At 41.7% G+C, this 19,529-nt stretch overlaps 1 protein-coding gene across 1 annotated transcript in view; it reads right to left on the bottom strand.

Moving 5' to 3' along the window:
- Positions 1 to 19,529, bottom strand: part of SYNE1 (spectrin repeat containing nuclear envelope protein 1) — a 2,319,318-nt gene that overhangs the window by 1,125,363 nt on the left and 1,174,426 nt on the right. The window lies entirely within an intron of this gene.

The raw sequence follows: 19,529 nt of genomic DNA, 5'->3' as shown, positions 1-19,529 counted from the left end.
ACAAGACTTTAGAGAAGCAGGTAACGAACGCTCTCTAGGCCAACCACAAATAATCATGTTTTTAACAGCTTGCAAAATTTTATCATCCTCATAAGCTTTAATCCAATCCTCCTGTGTTAAAAATGGAAATTCAATACTAGAATCATTCATCGATGCTACGACACATTCAACCTCATTAAATTTTGGGTCAGTATAATTTTCTTGAAGTGGGAGCCTAGAGAGAGAATCAAGAATAGATTTCTTGATTGATTTGAAAGACTTATCCACAATATCAGACCAGATAAACTTCATATTTTTCTTAAGAAGATCACGTAAAGGATTGACAATTTGTGAGTATCCCAGGATAAACCTGGAATAATACTCCGTCATCCCTAGGAAAGATTTTAATGCTTCCTTATTAATGGGTACCTGAACATTTGAGATAGCTTTCGTGAGGGAACATTTTGGCTTAATACCATTTCAAGAAATGGAATGACCAAGATAATCTACTTCTGATTTAAAGAATTTACATTTATCTTGACCTAAGGTGATTCCCACATCTCTAAAACGTGAAAGAACTTCTTTCAGAGTTTTAACATGCTCCTCTTCTGTATTTGAAAAAATCAAGACATCGTCTTGGTATGCATGAACAGATTTGATGTTACTAAATAAGGAGTCCATAAACTTTTGGAATACACTCGCCGCTGAGGCTAATCCGAATGGTAACCTTAAATATTTATGGGCTCCAAATGGCGTAATAAAAGTTGTCAAATCAGTAGGTTGAGGAGAAAGGGAAATCTGATGATATGGGCTGCGCAAATCAAGCAAAGTGAAATATTTTGAACCATCAATACCAGTCAGAAGATCTTGGATTTTGGGAAGAGGGTGACAGTCAATGAGAATATTTTGATTGAGAGAACGAAGATCCGCACAGAGGCGAATGCTGGAATCTTTCTCCCGTACAATCACAATGGGACTAACCCATTGAGATGAATCTGTAGGTTCAATTATCTTTTCTGAAACCATATTCTCCAATAGCTTCTTCAGATCATCTCTGACGCTAAGGGGAGTAGACCTTAATTTATGCGAAACAGGTATGGCACCTGGTTTAAGTTTAATGAGGTGTTCAAATTTTTTAATTTGACCTATTTTTGAATTGAAAACTTCAGGGAACTGTTTAATAATGTCATTAATAATTAAATTATTGTCCTCATCTATTGATGAAATATCAGTGTCATTTAGTTGTACTGGATTTTTGGACCCAGGGACAAGTTTTAAACTCATTCTAGCAAGGTCCTGCCACCCTACTAAATGTTTACCCTTAATTGCTGCATATACTTTAGTATAAGTGTTTCTACCAAGAAAGACAAGATATTTCTGACATAAAGAAACCAAGCATTTCAATGTCTTTACTCCCATATGCTTTTGGGATAATATCAATTTTATAAAGACTAGTAGATGAAGTCCACAATTCATCAAATATGCTGTCAGAAATTATGGTGGCTGGGGCACCTGAATCAGCCATCATGTCAAGTGAGTTGTTCCCAATCAAAACTTTACAAGTAGGCTCAGTCGCACGTTCATGATCAGAGAAAATTTCACCTGAATCAATAGCCAAAATCTCCTTTTCTTCATGTAAAGCTGAGGATAGTTCTATTGTATTAATATTGAGATTTTGTACAGATGACTCAAGCGGAACAACATCAAATCCTGACACAACATCATCCTGATCACAATATTCATATGTAGCAATGGAGCTAACATGAACAGTGCGTTTTGCTCTACAAACACTACTAAAATGCCCAAACTTGTGACAATTTGTGCATTTCTTTCCTAGAGCAATGCAAATGGAACTATTACTAAGATGTGTTCTAGACCCACACCTGAAACAAAAAGTGTTAGTTCTCCTTTGTTGTGGCCTGCTAAATCTGTTTATAAAAGAGACAGCATTAACTGATACATCATTCTGTACAAGATTGACAGGTGAAACATTATCATTCACAATACTTTTCGATGAAATAATACTCCTTTAAATGCTTTTTGCCATATCAATTACTTCAGCTAATGTTGGGTCCCTGCAACTCAAAATACGCTCCTGAATCTTTTTATGACAACACCCATACGCAAATTGATCCCTAATATAGGTGTCTAAATAAGCTCCAAAATTACATTTTGCTGACATGTTCCTTAAGACTAAAATAAAATCCTCTACACTCTCCTCAGGATTTTGCTTTCTTTTTGTAAAATTCAAACGTTCAAGTATGACATTTGGTTGTTCTAGAAATTTCCTGTTAAGTCTTTGAACAGAGTAAGTGTAAACATTCCAACCCTCTCCTCTTCCAGGTGGTGGAATTGATGTTGGTAGATTGTCAAAAATCTGCCTGCCAGCACTTCCTAGATGACTATAAAGAAGTGCTAAATTCCTCTTGGCAGAATATTCCTCTGCATCAATGGCAACTAAATAATTCTCAAAGCTCCGAAACCATATCTTCCATGGCTCCACAGGTTTGCCATTACCAGGAAGAAAGTGGTTCAAGTGAATTACTTGTTGATTATTAGCCATGTTAGAAAAACGTATTTAAAATTTGAATGTCAGTTAATGAAAATAATTATCTTTTTAGATATTTTAAAATATTACTTGACTTTCTTCTGATGCTTTCTTTTTTAATAACAATTAAATATTATGTTCCTTTTGAATTTCCCAAAAATGTATTTTTAGTTCCTCCCAGGTTATAAATTACACTTCCTTTTAAGCTTGGAAAAGCAAGATTGTAATCCCTTTAAATTTCTTTATATTTAAAATGTACATACCAACTGTGAAATGTATCCTACAAAAATAGGTCAACAATCCTTTCTTTTCCTTGTTTTCCACTGAATGCGCGTCCTTGAGAACAGTTGCGCAACGTGTGGAGAAGATTTCTTAAATAAAATACTGTGCGCGTTACAAGCTGTAAAGCTGTCAAAATCGGCAAAAACACATCAAAAATCGCAGCCAACGTTGCGTGATGATGTCATTACGTTCTCATCTCGCATTGCTACGATGAACGAGATCAGCATATATATATATATATATATATATATATATATATATATATATATATATATTACCTACTGGCGATCGCCAGTAGGTATATATAGTTAGGATTTTTTCTCTATGGGATTTTTTAAAATTCTATGTCTAATAACTTTGGCGTTTGTGGACGGAATTGGCTGAAATTTCCAGGAAAATGGAACATTTTGTTTCTGACCAGCCCCTGACAATTTGGGGGGGTTTCATCAAGGGGGGGCCGAGAAAAAAGGGGGGTCCCAAAACGCGTTTTTCCCATGTTAATTTCCATAGGGCGGTTGGCCTCACTTTTAGCTCGAACGGCTGAATGGATTTGCACGAAACTTGGCAAAATTGTAGGGACTGTTAGCCCGATGTGCCTTTGCTAGGTCTCAATATATGTGCTCCAGTGGATTTTGAGTAATTTGGGTTCAAAAAAAGATATATATCTGGGCGGAGCCTAACCACACATCTGATCTGATTGGCTGTCAGCACTTCATCCAAGAAGTGTTGGCAGCCATCTTGGGACCAATATACATGATAGCACTTCATTAAAAAGCATTGTAGTTAATAGAGGGTTTTAGGACTTTAGTTACATTATAAATCATTTGTTGATGGTACCATACTCGTTTTAGGAATTGTGGTGGGTTCTAAGGTGATTTTACCATGTGAAAAAACCTTCTGCTGTGATATCATGAATATTGTTTGAAAGAAAACTAATATCTCATGATTTTCCCACAGTGGTTTGGAAGGGGATCTATAAGCTAAACTGAAAGCATATTTTCTGTAAATTCACATTATCTTTCTCAGTCATGTGAAAATGAAGTCTGACATTCTCAGTAAAACATGTACATCCAACAAGGACAGAGACTGTCAGTTGATTCCTTTGTGTTCTACTGCAGCCTCCTAGAGTGTTCTAAAGAACAACTAGAGCGCTAACAGTCCTACTTATTACAAAGGTATGGCACACCTGAAGCCATCTTGATTGGAATAAAGTGGTAACTCTTAAAACATTTAATTTAAAAAGAAACAACATGAGGGGGTATATTTTGCCATAGAAAGTATGATTAGTGCTGCAGAATGAAAAATTAGGGCACATTTTGAGTGACTTCTCAAATCCTTTTCTATTTCATTAAAACATTCTGACATGCAGCCTCCCAAAATGGCCACCAGAGACAAAAGAGCCCAAATGTAGCCCAAATATCACCCAGATGTAGCCCAAGTATAGCCCGATGACAGAATGTCCCAGAGTGTTCTAAAGAACAACTAGAGCGCTAACAGTCCTACTTATTACAAAGGTATGGCACACCTGAAGCCATCTTGATTGGAATAAAGTGGTAACTCTTAAAACATTTAATTTAAAAAGAAACAACATGAAGGGGTATATTTTGCCATAGAAAGTATGATTAGTGCTGCAGAATGAAAAATTAGGGCACATTTTGAGTGACTTCTCAAATCCTTTTCTATTTCATTAAAACATTCTGACATGAAGTCTCCCAAAATGGCCACCAGAGACAAAAGAGCCCACATGTAGCCCAAATATCACCCATATGTAGCCCAAGTATAGCCCAATGACAGAATGTCCCAGAGTGTTCTAAAGAACAACTAGAGCGCTAACAGTCCTACTTATTACAAAGGTATAGCACACCTGGAGCCATCGTGATGGGAATAAAGTGGTAAGTCTTAAAACATTTAATTTAAAAAGGAACAAAATGAGGGGGTATATTATGCAATAGAAGGTATTATTAGTGCTGCAGAAAGAAAAATTAGGGCACATTTTGAGTGACTTTTCAAATCCTCTTCTATTTCATTAAAAAATTCTGACATGCAGTCTCCCAAAATGGCCACCAGAGACAAAAGAGCCCAAATGTAGCCCAAATATCACCCAGATGTAGCCCAAGTATAGCCCAATGACAGAATGTCCCAGAGTGTTCTAAAGAACAACTAGAGCGCTAACAGTCCTACTTATTACAAAGGTATGGCACACCTGAAGCCATCTTGATTGGAATAAAGTGGTAACTCTTAAAACATTTAATTTAAAAAGGAACAAAATGAGGGGGTATATTTTGCCATATGAATTATGATTAGTGCTGCAGAAAGAAAAATTAGGGCACATTTTGAGTGACTTCTCAAACCCTCTTCAATTTCATTAAAAAATTCTGACATACAGTCTCCCAAGATGGCCACCAGAGACAAAAGAGCCTAAATGTAGCCCAAATATCACCCAGATGTACCCCAAGTATAGCCCAATGACAGAATGTCCCAGAGTGTTCTAAAGAACAACTAGAGCGCTAACAGTCTTACTTATGACAAAAGTATGGCACACCAGAAGCCATCTTGATTGGAATGAAGTGGTAAGTCTGAAAACACTCAATTTAAAAAGGAACAACATGAGGGGGTTAATTTTGCCATAGAAAGTATGATTAGTGCTTCAGAAAGAAAAATTAGGGATCATTTTGAGTGACTTCTCAAATCCTCTTCTATTTCATTAAAAAAATTCTGACATGCAGACTGAAACATGCACTTTGAATACCAGCAGCAGACGTCCCTGGTGAGCAGTAGCTTTACTACAGTGATCTAATGTGCAACTAGAGTGCTAACATTCAGAATTTATGGCAAATATGTGACACATCTGAATGCCTTCTTGATGGAACCAAAGTAAACAAGCATTGAAAATGCAATAGATCTCGCCCTCTTTAAGTTAAAGCCATTCTGTTTGTAATGAGGTGGCTTTTTAGCTTTGCTTTTATTAGTGTTTTTCAACTTTCATGTAAATAACATGCATCTGTATGCATATAAGTATATGTATGCATGCATTTATGTTTGTATTTATATAGATATACAGATGATATATGTTTATATATGTATGTATATATATATATTCACTGAAAAAACCATAGGCTATAGACCATATATAGTTAGGAATTAGCATTTACAAAACCTTGAAAATTCACTGAAAAAACCATAGGTTATAGACCATATATAGTTAGGAATTAGCATTTACAAAACCTTGAAAATTCACTGAAAAAACCATAGGTTATAGACCATATATAGTTAGGAATTCGCATTTACAAAACCTTATTTTACTCACACAAAACCATTGAAATTCCATATATAGTTAGTTGCACCAACTATATATCGCGCACCCGCAATCCACTGCTGATGATGTCACATATTACATAATTCATGACATGGTCAGTGACATCACTGATGACATCACTGATGACATCTCAAATGACATCACTGATGACATCACTGATGACAACATCCAGTGACTGTATGTTTCTGTAAAGTTAAAATATGTCTTACATATTGAAGAATGAGTGGATGTATAAGTGTCTGGATGAAGGATTTAGTAGGTGCATGACTGACTGTATGAGTGAGTGATTAAATGTGTCTCACTGAGTGCATGGGTTAGTGACTAAACTGTCCTAATTTGTGCATCATTATGTCTGTTGTTCTGTAAACTGTTGCATGTGTTGATCAGTAGCTATATGAGTAACTATATGGGTTATTGATTGGTTGCCCAAGTATTTGTATGGGAGACTGAGTGTGTGTGTGGGTGGCTGGGAGGTGTATGACTCTGTGCATAGATGTGTGAGCAGTTGATTCACTAGATGTATGGTTTCAAAAGTGCATGTGGAAACAGCTGTATGGGCGGTTGACTGTGTGCATGAGTGTATTGGTGAGTGAATGGATATCTCAGTGCTACATGTCAAAGTAAGTACATATGTAAAACACAGTACATGTGAGAGTTGACATATATAAATAACTGTGCATAAGAGCCAGTGAATGTGTGAGTGGCTGTATGGATCATTGTGAACTTGTATCAGGGATTGTATAAGAGAGTAAATATGTGTTAGTATATGTTTGAATAAGTAAAGTTTGTATAACTGTATAGTTGAGGAAATGGAGGTGTGATTGATTCTTTGCATGACTGACTAGGTGTGTGAGTAACTCCATGGATGAGTTACAGTCTGTGAGTGTCTGTTTACACTGATTGTATCTAAGGTTATATTAGAGTCTGAAGAGGTTCATCGTATTATCACATGAATGATATCATCAGTGATGTGATCAGTAATGTCAAATGAGATGTCATCAGTGATGTCATCAGTGATGTCATTTGAGATGTCATCAGTGATGTCATTTGAGATGTCATCAGTGATGTCATCAGTGATGTCACTGACCATGTCATGAATGATGTAATATGTGACATCATCAGCAGTGGATTGCGGGTGCGCGATATATAGTTAGTGCAACTAACTATATATGGAATTTCAATGGTTTTGTGTGAGTAAAATAAGGTTTTGTAAATGCGAATTCCTAACTATATATGGTCTATAACCTATGGTCGGAGAAGAGCCTAGCCATGATTCAATGGACCCGTGCAGCGGATGTTTCCGCAGCACAACAAGGGACTGGTTGGTGGCATGGAAAAGTCATAAGGTGCAGGACGCTTTACCAGGGAGCCTTCCCAACCCACTGTGGTGATATTTTTTATATTTTTCACTTCTGCAAGCAACTCACTTGAGTAATACTTACTACGAAGACCATAATGCCTGGGGTGAGCCTACGCCCCTTCAAGCACGTGGTTGCAGTATTTAATAACGGCGAACATTGCACAAGTGATTGAAAGCCTCTGAGATAGTGCGGTCACGCACGAAACGCGTAAGGCAGTATGAAGTGGTGAGCTTTCCCTGGAGGTGCCTTACAGCTTTTCTAAATAAACGCGCAATTTTCACCTACCTGTGAGCGGCTCTTCTAAAATGGGCAAAACTTTGTTTGGATGTAAACCGGCCGGCTCGGGTCGGAGAAGAGCCCAGCCATGATTCAATGGACCCGTGCAGCTGATGTTTCCGCAGCACAACAAGGGACTGGTTGGTGGCATGGAAAAGTCATAAGGTGCAGGACGCTTTACCAGGGAGCCTTCCCAACCCACTGTGGTGATATTTTTTATATTTTTCACTTCTGCAAGCAACTCACTTGAGTAATACTTACTACGAAGACCATAATGCCTGGGGTGAGCCTACGCCCCTTCAAGCACGTGGTTGCAGTATTTAATAACGGCAAACATTGCACAAGTGATTGAAAGCCTCTGAGGAAGTGCAGTCACGCACGAAACGCGTAAGGCAGTATGAAGTGGTGAACTTTCCCTGGAGGTGCCTTGCAGCTTTTCTAAATAAACGCGCAATTTTCACCTACCTGTGAGCGGCTCTTCTAAAATGGGCAAAACTTTGTTTGGATATATATATATATATATATATATATATATATATATATATATATATATATATGGAATCCAAATCCTGAAGTGGAGCAGCTTGAGGCAACACGACAAAGCAGGTACAGACCACTCAAGCGTGAAAAGTGCTTTATTTCTCCATGACTGGCGGTACGACGTGTTTCGACTGGGGCAACCCAGTTTTGATCACATGACGAGGCCAGAAACACGCGAGTCTTAAATGCAAATAGAGAGCATCAACTCCTCCCAATTCGTCATGGACATAGTAGTCAGACTACTCAAGTGAACATTACTACTTGAAAAATATTTTCTTAAAGCTTACAAATGAGTTATAATAAATAAAGTGCATAATATCAGTATATAAATAATAAAATACATACATTATATATAAGAGGTATCACAATTGCGGGCAAGTGCACAATGTTACCCAATCTTCAAATAGTCCTTAACAATATCATATATCATTATCCAGTCCACCAAGGAGGTCGCTGCATACTATTGCATATCAAAAAAGTGCAAAAAATAGTGTATGTTAATTGATTAAAAATGGATCATTACTATTTTCATCCATACATCAGAATAAAGCGATGCCCTAATCCATTTAAAGTGCAAGTGCTAAAGATAATAAAGTATTCAATGAGTATATATATATATATATATATATATATATATACATATATATATATATATATATTCACAGAAAAAACCATAGGTTATAGTGGATATATAGTTAGGAATTTGCATTTACAAAACCTTGAAAATTCAATGAAAAAACCATAGGTTATAGGCCATATATAGTTAGGAATTAGCATTTACAAAACCTTATTTTACTCGCATAAAACCATTGAAATTCCATATATAGTTAGCTAACTATAAGCGCTAACTATATATCGCGCACCCGCAATCCACTGCTGATGATGTCACATATTACATCATTCATGACATGGTCAGTGACATCACTGATGACATCACTGATCACAACATCCAGTGATTGTATGTGTCTGTAAAGTTTAAATATGTTTCACATATTGAAGAATGAGTGGATGTATAAGTGTCTGGATGAAGAATTTAGTAGGTGCATGACTGACTGTATGAGTGAGTGATTAAATGTGTCTCACTGAGTACATGGGTTAGTGAGTAAACTGTCTTAATTCGTGCATCAGTATGTTTGTTGTTGTGTAAGCTGCTGCATGTGTTGATCAGTAGCTATAAGAGTGGCCATATGGGTTATTGATTGGTTGCCCAAATATTTGAATGGGAGGCTGAGTGTGTGTGTGGGTGGCTGGGAGGTGCGTGACTCTGTGCATAGATGTGTGAGCAGTTGATTCACTAGATGTATGGTTTCAAAAGTGCACGTGGAAACAGCTATATGGGCGGTTGACTGTGCATGGGTGTGTTGGTGAGTGAATGGATTTCTCATTGCTACATGTGCAAGTAAGTACGTATGTAAAACACAATACATGTGAGAGTTGAGATATATAAATAACTGAACATAAGAGCCAGTGAATGTGTGAGTGGCTGTATCGATCACTGTGAGCTTGTATCAGGGATTATATAAGAGAGTAAATATGTGTTATTATATGTTTGAATAAGTAAGATGTGTATAACTGTATAGTTGAGGAAATGGAGGTGTGATTGATTCTTTGCATGACTGACTAGGTGTGTGAGTAACTCCATGGATGAGTGACAGTCTGTGAGTGTCTGTTTATACTGAGTGTATGTAAGGTTATATTAGAGTCTGAAGAGGTTCATTGTATTATCACATGAGTGATGTGATCAGTGATGACAAATGAGATGTCATCAGTGATGTCATTTGAGTTGTCATCAGTGATGTCATTTGAGATGTCATCATTGATATCATTTGAGTTGTCATCAGTGATGTCATTTGAGATGTCATCAGTGATGTCATCAGTGATGTCACTGACCATGTCATGAATGATGTAATATGTGACATCATCAGCAGTGGATTGCGGGTGCGCGATATATAGTTAGCGCTTATAGTTAGCTAACTATATATGGAATTTCAATGGTTTTATGCGAGTAAAATAAGGTTTTGTAAATGCTAATTCCTAACTATATATGGCCTATAACCTATGGTTTTTTCATTGAATTTTCAAGGTTTTGTAAATGCAAATTCCTAACTATATATCCACTATAACCTATGGTTTTTTCTGTGAATTTCATTGGTTTTTTAATAGCAAATATGAAAAGCTTTAAAATGTCAAGTACGTGATAGATAAAAACATTTTCGTATTTATGCACGCTGATGTGCTTTGAACGCTGCCCCCCCCCTCCCCTCCGTTGTAATCCGTCGTACCTCCTTGTCTCTCCATTTGATTGATTGTTGTCCAAGCATTTACTGTTTTAGAATTGGTTCTCTTTGGATCATTCTCTATTTACAAACAAGCACAAAGTCGCAATACTCTGTTTAGTCTTTGCAGATAGTGAAAAATCGTGTAAAAAAAATAAAAGTAATCGAGCAAAATCAGTAGGCCACTAATTGGATCTCTTTTTGACCTCGCTAAAATAGAAATATTAGGAACAACCCTTCTTGAGAAATACGAAAATAGTGAGATGAACTGAGCTCCACACCATGAGGGCTGCAAGACAGCTCGGCTCCATCACCCATCCCGCACAAAATAATGACAAACCCTATGCAAATATTAAAAATATAGACAACACACCAGCAAAGAAACAGGGTAAAACATTTTATTAAAAAACTATTTACATAACGTTGGTTTATAAGATGATGTCAGTAGTGGACCGATGTGTGAATAGATCGAAAACAGCACAAGGCTCCAAGATCCGGATAGCAAGCTCCTGGATGTTGGGTGCCATAGTTTAGAGTTCTGAATTTCAGCCTTTTTCAATGCCTGTGCTTTGTTGAATCAAAATGGCGGCTTGACACAAAGCTGACTCAAGCGTTGCTACTGATGCTATGCAGACCAAAACTGGTTTTCAGTTTGTACATTTTTCTAGATTTTTCAATCCAAGTTTGGTTGACTTTGTAGAACGATGGCTTCAGATTTTCAACATACGGTGTGGTGGCGCTGACTGGGAGGGGGCGCTTCGCTCCTGCCCCCTCCCCAAGTAAGATTTTCATACGTGAAAGTACGTTAATGGTTTTGGTCCCTGAGATGCTTCGATGTCACTACCATTCTCAAATAGCATAAGTTCTAGATGTTGGGTGCCATAGTTAAGAGTTCTGAGCAGCGCTTGTAACACTGTCTGAAGCTTATTTCCACCTACTGCAGCTTCACTATTCTCAAAGTAAGTGAGTGTCGTTTGTGGACCTGACTGCATTAGAAAACAATGTAATATGTTACCTTCCTAAACAGCTTGACGGAGGCCCCTGAGGGACGCTGTGATGGCCATGGACTCGGAGAAGACGCTTGGCTCCGACACCCTCCCCAAGTCTTATAGCACTGGTGTAGCCTGAGATCGCCCCCGACATAGGCGGCCGGCTCCCGGGGTCCGGCGGTACTTTTTGCCTTTTGATGACTCTTCAATTCTGGACCTTGTCCCACAATCCGTTTGACCTGAAGACAAGCTGTAGTGGGGCGCCCCTTTATCGTTTTAGTTGCCATTCCGCCCGCTTTTGCTACACTGTGCCTCTTCCGCCATTCAGCTGTTTTCCGCCCGCTCTTGCGACTACAGCGTCTCGCTCACCATGTAGTTGAGATGCGCCCGCTCTTGCGGTGCAGCGATAGGCGGCTGCCACAGGACTCTCAAAATGGCGGCCGGCTCTTCGGTTTTGGGCCTGGTCCACTAAAATGGCCCTGGGACACCTTGGAACTCGGACGCTTGTCTGCTAGGGCTTGGGTCCCATTCTCGAAAAGCGTCCCCTCAGCCGTGAAGATTCTACAAAAGTCTTGGGGGCCTCCGACTCCCGCAGGCTTCTGGTGGGGAGCGGCTGCCATGATTGCTCGTGGAATGGCCACGACGGAGCTACGAGATGGTAGTGGTCTCATGCTGACGCCAGCTTTAGTCTGAAACATCCAGAAACACTGTAGACTACCAATTCGATCAGTTCCGGTAGCGCCCCAACATGACCCGGAAGAGAAGAACTTGCCCTCCCCTCTTTGACTGATGGTTCTTGTTGCCTGTCCCCTCTGTTGTCATTTAACAGAACTTTTTGGACTGCTGAAAGGGGTTGTGTTCTGAACGCTGGTTGGTGGAGACATTTAGACTATATTCTTGACCTACGTTGTCGCGTAATGCGTTTTATGACACGCCGCGTTAGCGCACCCGGAAGTGATCCGAGGCGCGGCGCGCAGCGCGTAACGTAAGCATAACAGGTCATGTGACTTGTTAATAAAACTTTTCATTGGTTCATTTTACTTTTGTTAATTTAATGATGAAAAGCTTGGTCTTATGACCTAAAAATTACGGTTTTTATTATTTTCGAACAATATTTTTTTTTCAAACATATGTTATAATATTCCAGGCTAATGTACTTTCCCGGAAAATTTACAACTGTCTTGCAAGTAAAATATATTCCTTTTTCGAGAAAAAGGGCGTTTCTTCCTTCCATGACGGAGCCGTTGAGTAAAAGAGATTCGGCCTGCTGTCTTAGTCGCCGATACGCCTGATTATCAGATTCTTATCGATCACTTTATGTTGCAGACATGAAAAACACAACTGCCCTTGACCATTTATCTTTACTGCGTTCCTACATATTATACCTTTTATCCGTCATGTAATTGGACTGCTTTATTTCACTTGCCTTTTACTGATTCGAAAACAGTCACTAAAAGTAAAAACTTTACAAATGAAAATACTACTACCGTGTTTTGTTTTAAAAACCTTTATTGTGAAAATGTCAGTATACAAATACGGGCCTATAACCACGTGGGCCGGCCACGGAGCAAACTCAAATCGTATATGATGAGGAGACATTTACACTGTAGAAGAACGTAACGAGCGGGCCATTAGGTGACAAGAACAAAGGTGTCTAACAGTTGCGGAATCGGTGGACGTACATTTTGTAATTAAAATACGACAGGGCCACTTACAATAACATTTTCTAGATATACATTTGCGGGCAAAGAGTTACGAGTCCCATTTATACCGGCGCCATTTTGGGCGAGGCCGGGCAGGTCCAAGATATAGTCAAAATGTCTCCACCAACCATCGGCCAGACCAGAACCCCTTTCGGCCCTTTATGTTACAAGATGGTGTCTTCTATTCAGAAAATATTGGTGGCAGCATTTTGAAAGGAAACAGAAACAGCCGTTCTCCTAGTGAGTTTCACATTGTTACATTTAGGAAGAATGTTGAAGAGTAGTATGTGGAAAATCTGAAGCCATTTTTCTACAAACTCTCAATCAGACTTGGATGGAAAAAAAAACCTGAAGAATGTACAAACTGAAAACCAATTTTTGTCTGTATAGCACCAACAGTAACGCTTGAGTCAGCTTTGTGTCAAGCCGCCATTTTCATTCAATCAATAGCGTCCCCCTGCACACATTCAGGGACCTGGTCGTGTCTTCAGATGAAACGCATTGTAGGAAAAGAAGCAGAAAGGAAAAGGAAAAATGTTCCGCCGGACCTAGTGAAGCTGCAGCAGGTGCAAATAAGCTTCAGACAGTCTTACAAGCACTGCTCAGAACTCTCAACTGAGGCACTCAACATCCAGGACTTGCCATTCGGATCTTGGCGCCTTGTATTTTTGTTTTGTTTTTGATGGAGGGGAAAGAACAAAAAACAGACATTGAAAAAGGCTCAACAGTGCAGGGCGCCTTGTGCTGGTTCCGACCTATTCACACATCGGTCCGCTACTGACATCACCTCATAAACCAACGGGGCACCCCACGCCGACTTTCGGCGCAGCATTGTAGGATGGCCACACCAGTGCGGCAATTTGCTGGACACCACCTCGGTGCCATCCAGATCTCGGCGCGTTCATTCATTCAATAGCGTCCCCCTGCACACATTCAGGGACCTGGTCGTGTCTTCAGAAGAAACGCATTGTAGGAAAAGAAGCACAAAGGAAAAGGCAACAAGTTCCGCCGGACCTAGTGAAGCTGCAGCAGGTGCAAATAAGCTTCAGACAGTTCTACAAGCACTTCTCAGAAATCTCAACTGAGGCACTCAACATCCAGGACTTGCCATTCGGATCTTGGCGCCTTGTGCTGGTTCCGACCTATTGACACATCAGTCCACTACTGACATCACCTCATAAGCCAACGGGGCACCCCACGCCGACTTCCGGCGCAGCATTGTAGGATGGCCACACCAGTGCAGCCACTTGCTGGACACCACCTCGGTGCCATCCGGATCTCAGCGCGTTCGAGTCACTGTGCCGGAAGAGTAACCGGAACTCAGCTGAACACGCCGTCTTTCGGCGCAGCATTGTAGGATGGCCACACCAGTACGGCAATTTGCTGGACACCACCTCGGCGCCATCCGGATCTCGGCGCGTTCGAGTCACTGTACCGCAACAGTGACCGCAATTCAGCTGGACACGCCGTCTTTCGGCGCAGCATTGTAGGATGGCCACACCAGTGCGGCAATTTGCTGGACACCACCTCGGTGCCATCCGGATCTCGGCGCGTTGTGCTGCCTTCGGCCTATTCGCAAATCGGTCCGCTACTGACGCCGCCTCACGTGCCAACGGATTTTCTACGCTTTTTGTAGCCCTATGTCGCATAACAGGTCATGTGACTTGTTTATAAAACTTTTCATTGGTTCATTTTACTTTTGGTTTCCTAAAGATGGAAGGCTTGGTCATATGACCTAAAAATAACACTTTTCATTGGTTTAGAACATTTTTTTTTCCCAAACGATGAAAGCCCCACCTTGTTTCTGGATCATTCAGACTGAAGCTGGCGTCAGCATGAGAGCACCACCATCTCGTGGCTCCGTCGTGGTCATTCCGCGAGCAATCATGGCAGCCGCTCCCCACCGGAAGCCTGCGGGAGTCGGGGGCCCCCAAGACTTTTATACAATCTTCACGGCTGAGGGGACGCTTTTCGAGAATGGAGCCCAAGCCCTAGCAGGCAAGCGTCCGACTTCCAAGGTGTCCCAGGGCCATTTCAGTGGACCAGGCCCAAAACCGAAGAGCCGTCCGCCATTTTGACAGCCATGTGGCAGCCGCCTATCGCTGCACTGCAAGAGTGGGAGCAACTCCACAACATGGTGAGCGAGACGCTGTGGCCGCAAGAGCGAGCGCAACTCAGCTAGATGGCCGCCACCTGGGGAGACCCGTTCACGCCGCCTCCCCCCCCCCCCCCCCGGGCCGCCGCACGCCAATTTTCGGAGCAGCATTGTAGGATACCAAAACCAGTGCGGCAGTTTACTGGACATCACCTGGGTGCCTGTCGTACATGTTGTGTCAGCCATGTGACACTGGACACAGACCGCTACTGACGAGGCCTCCCCCCGCACCACCCGGGACGCCCCACGCTGTTTTTCTGTGCTGCATTGTAGGATCCCTAAACCAGTGCGGCACCCAGGCGACATCACCTGGGTGCCGTCCAGAACTCTGCACGTTGTGCTGCCTTGGGACTATTCGCACAACAGACCGCTACTGACGAGGCCTCCCCCCGCCCCACCCGGGACGCCCCACGCCAATTTTCGGAGCAGCATTGTAGGATCCCTAAACCAGTGCGGCACCCAGGCGACATCACCTGGGTGCCGTCCAGAACTCTGCACGTTGTGCTGCCTTGGGACTATTCGCACAAAAGACAGCTTCTAACCACTGTTGCTTTTTGTGTTAATAAATGTTTAAATGTTTTTAGTTTTTGTTCTGTTCATTATCGTTAAAAGTTAATAAAGTTTTATAACCTTAATTTGTTGGAGTGTTATCTATTTTTTGAAAAACGGGTGAATGGGGCCTTGAATCGGGTTATTGTCATGTGTGGGCTTTGGAAGTGTGCTGCTGCAGGATCGGACATTTCAAACTCAAATGCACGTTCTTTTTCTTACCTTTCCGAAGCATGGAGCGCAATAGCAAGCAGAGAAAGAGTGATGCACGTGTTGAACACTACCTGACCTGGCAAGTTGCTGGCAGTGCCCCCCCGCCCGCTCCTGAAAGAGGGCACACACACACCGCCGCCCCGAGTACTTCACAAATCTTTAAAAGACCATGCGCTTGTTCATGAGGCTTAAATGGTTTATCACCTCTTCTAGAACCCCTACATCGACCCTCTGACGTTTCATGGAAAAATTACCATGTAACACAATACCAAGCCCTGTCAGCTGAAACCCCCAAGGAATCGTGGGGCATATTATCAAGGGGGTTTATCTCCGCTTTTTTGGCTTTAAAAACCATGAAAGCGGAGATAAAATTATTTCCCTATTATCAAGCTGTCGCTAACACCAGTTAGTGACACCTAAAAGGAGATAGCGACCATCTTGGGCCCGGCTTTGCATGTCAGTGATACTTATCACTAATGACATGCAAAGTGGCGTGCCAAGATGTTAGCGACTGGAAACAGTCCCTAACATCGCTACCTTCTATTACCAACTTTTGGAGATATTCGCGCTAAGCGCGAATATCTCCAAAATCTAACACCTGCCCTGAGCAGTTCTTAGCCATGTTATCCAATGGGAGGTGGATAACATGGCTAAGAGCATTAGGTCGATAATACATGAATATCGCTGACTTTTCTGCGATAATAGCAAGGTTTATCTGCGATAAAAATCGCCGATGTGCGGCGATAATTTTTGTCTCTAAACAAGTTATAGACAAAAATTATCGCTAGTTGTTAGTAATATGCCCCCGGGTTTTTGCTTGCAGAAATCGGGAGGCGGGAGACTAGCACTGAAATCAGTACTCACACGCCTGAATCAGGAGGATTGCCATGTCTGAATTCTCTACAGCTGGGGCCATAAACTACATCCGCAGGGGTAGGTGATAGCCTGGGACCAGCCTGGCATCTAAAATGGCTGCCGTGCACGACAAAATTGTGGCATTCGAAAAAAGGCAAGATGGAGCAGCCGCTGGAAGAGATATATCAACATATATCAGCCTCCTCAGCCACCCTCAGGAAACATAGGGGATTAGGATATGTCTCCCGCACCCCCTTATACCTAGTACTTTAATTAACGAAGCACAAAATGGCGAATTCCCGTTTCGCTACCAGTTTGCGGCCCAGTTCGCGGCCCGTGAAGCGCTTCTACCGTGAAAAATCATTTTTTTTTTTATTTTCCCCACGGGACCCTTTAATAACCCCAACAACATTCCTAGGGGGTCAAGAGAGGGATACCTTGCCCCCTTTCATTAAATTCCCCCTTAGTTTTTCACCTTTTCTTCTCTCTCGATCCTACCGAGAGACAAGATGGCGGCCGCTCCGGACTGTCACGCAGCAAAAAAAAAAAAAAAAGCTCACGCACAGCCGCTGGAAGAGATGTATCAACATATATCAGCCTCCTCACCCACCCTCAGGAAACATAGGGGATTAGGATACGTCTCCCGTACCCACTTATAACTAGTAATTTAATTTACGAAGCACAAAATGGCGAATTCCCGTTTCGCTACCAGTTTGCGGCCCAGTTCGCGGCCCGTGAAGCGCTTCTACCGTGAAAAATCATTTTTTTTTTCTTTTCCCCACGGGTCCCTTTAATAACCCCAACAGCATTCCTAGGGGGTCAAAAGGAGGATACCTTGCCCCCTTTCATTAAATTCACCCTTCGTTTTTCACCTCTTCTTCTCTCTCGATCCTACCGAGAGACAAGATGGCGGCCGCTCCGGACTGTTTAGAATGTTGACAGACACCGGAGAGCCAATCAGCTTTCTGCGCGCAAAGTTCCGATAAGCGAAAAGTAAGCGGACCGGATCGCTGCCCAGAGCGCTGTTACAGATATATATCTTGATTTAAACGTTAATTTCTCAAAAACTACTGGAGCACATATATTGAGACCTAGCAAAGGCACATCGGGCTAACAGTCCCTACAATTTTGCCAAGTTTCGTGCAAATCCATTCAGCCGTTCGAGCTAAAAGTGAGTCCAACCGCCCTATGGAAAACTCAATGCAAAAAACGCGTTTTGGGACCCCCCTTTTTTCTCAGCCCCCCCTTGACGAAACCCCACCAAATTTTCAGGAGCTGCTCAGAAACAAAATGTGCCATTTTCCTGAAAATTTCAGCCGATTCCATCCACAAACGCCAAAGTTATTAGACATAGAATTTTCAAAAGTCCCATAGGGAATTAATCCTAACTATATATACCTACTGGCGATAGCCAGTAGGTAATATATATATATATATATATATATATATATATATATATATATATATATATATATATATATATATATATATTTCCTTCCCACTGCTTGCAAACAGCTGCCGCTCGCCAGAACAGTGGGTGCGTCGTCGAATCGGACCTAGCAAGCCCGGTCCGTTTACATAAACAACAGCCTCCTTAGAACTAAGGAAATGACGACGCCGTGTCTCGATAGTTTGATTTCAGATTTTAATTGGCAAAGTCGGACACGTTTTGCTTGAACCAGCAGGCTGCCGCCTCCCTGCGATCTGAAATTCAGTTGGAGCTCCGGTCCCGGGCTCCTCTCAGTACTGCCAATACCATACTCCCCCTCACCCGGTTCTGGATTTAAACACAGTTGCACACACACGCATAAGTCGACTTACCGATTGGATTGTGGTTCGCAGTGCGCACACTGGTGCCTCTTCTTTCCTCGTGTATTGTCGTTGTTATCTCGGCAAACGATCCAGAACGGTGAAGGGGAGATCATTTTTTTGGCAGTAAACTATCTCGACCTTAGAGTGGAAATCAAGGAAGGCGAATTGACAACTGCCCTATACAGGAAGCTGATAGCGGGCAACAGCACGCTGCATGCCTCCAGCAGTCACCTCGAAAGGTTAAACAACAGCATACCCTATGGGGAGTTCCTTAGATTAAAACGGAACTGCTTAAAACAGTGTGATTTGAAAAAGCAGCAAATGAAAGTCTGAGTCGGTTTCTGGTGAGAAGTTATGACAATGACTTACTGAAAAACACCTTAAAAAGAGTGGAACAGTTGCCTAGAAAAGACATCTTGAGACAAAAACAGAATAAGAAAACAAATGAGGGACAATTTCGGATGATAACCACCTTCTCCGAAGATGCCTCTAGCCTAAGAGCAATAATGAGAAAGAACTGGCATGTGTTGAAAACAGACACAGTCATTGGATCTGAAATTCCATCGGCTCCTATGATTACATTTTTTTGTGGAGAAGTGTGACTCAATGATTAGAGCGGCAGACCCTGATGCAGAGGTCTAGCCCGGGACCAGGGTTCAATTCCCCGCCTCGGCG

This window comes from Lissotriton vulgaris, chromosome 6 (genome assembly GCF_964263255.1).
Source record: "Lissotriton vulgaris chromosome 6, aLisVul1.2, whole genome shotgun sequence".
In the NCBI taxonomy this organism is placed as follows: domain Eukaryota; kingdom Metazoa; phylum Chordata; class Amphibia; order Caudata; family Salamandridae; genus Lissotriton; species Lissotriton vulgaris.
This window is presented reverse-complemented; position numbering and strand designations above follow the sequence as displayed.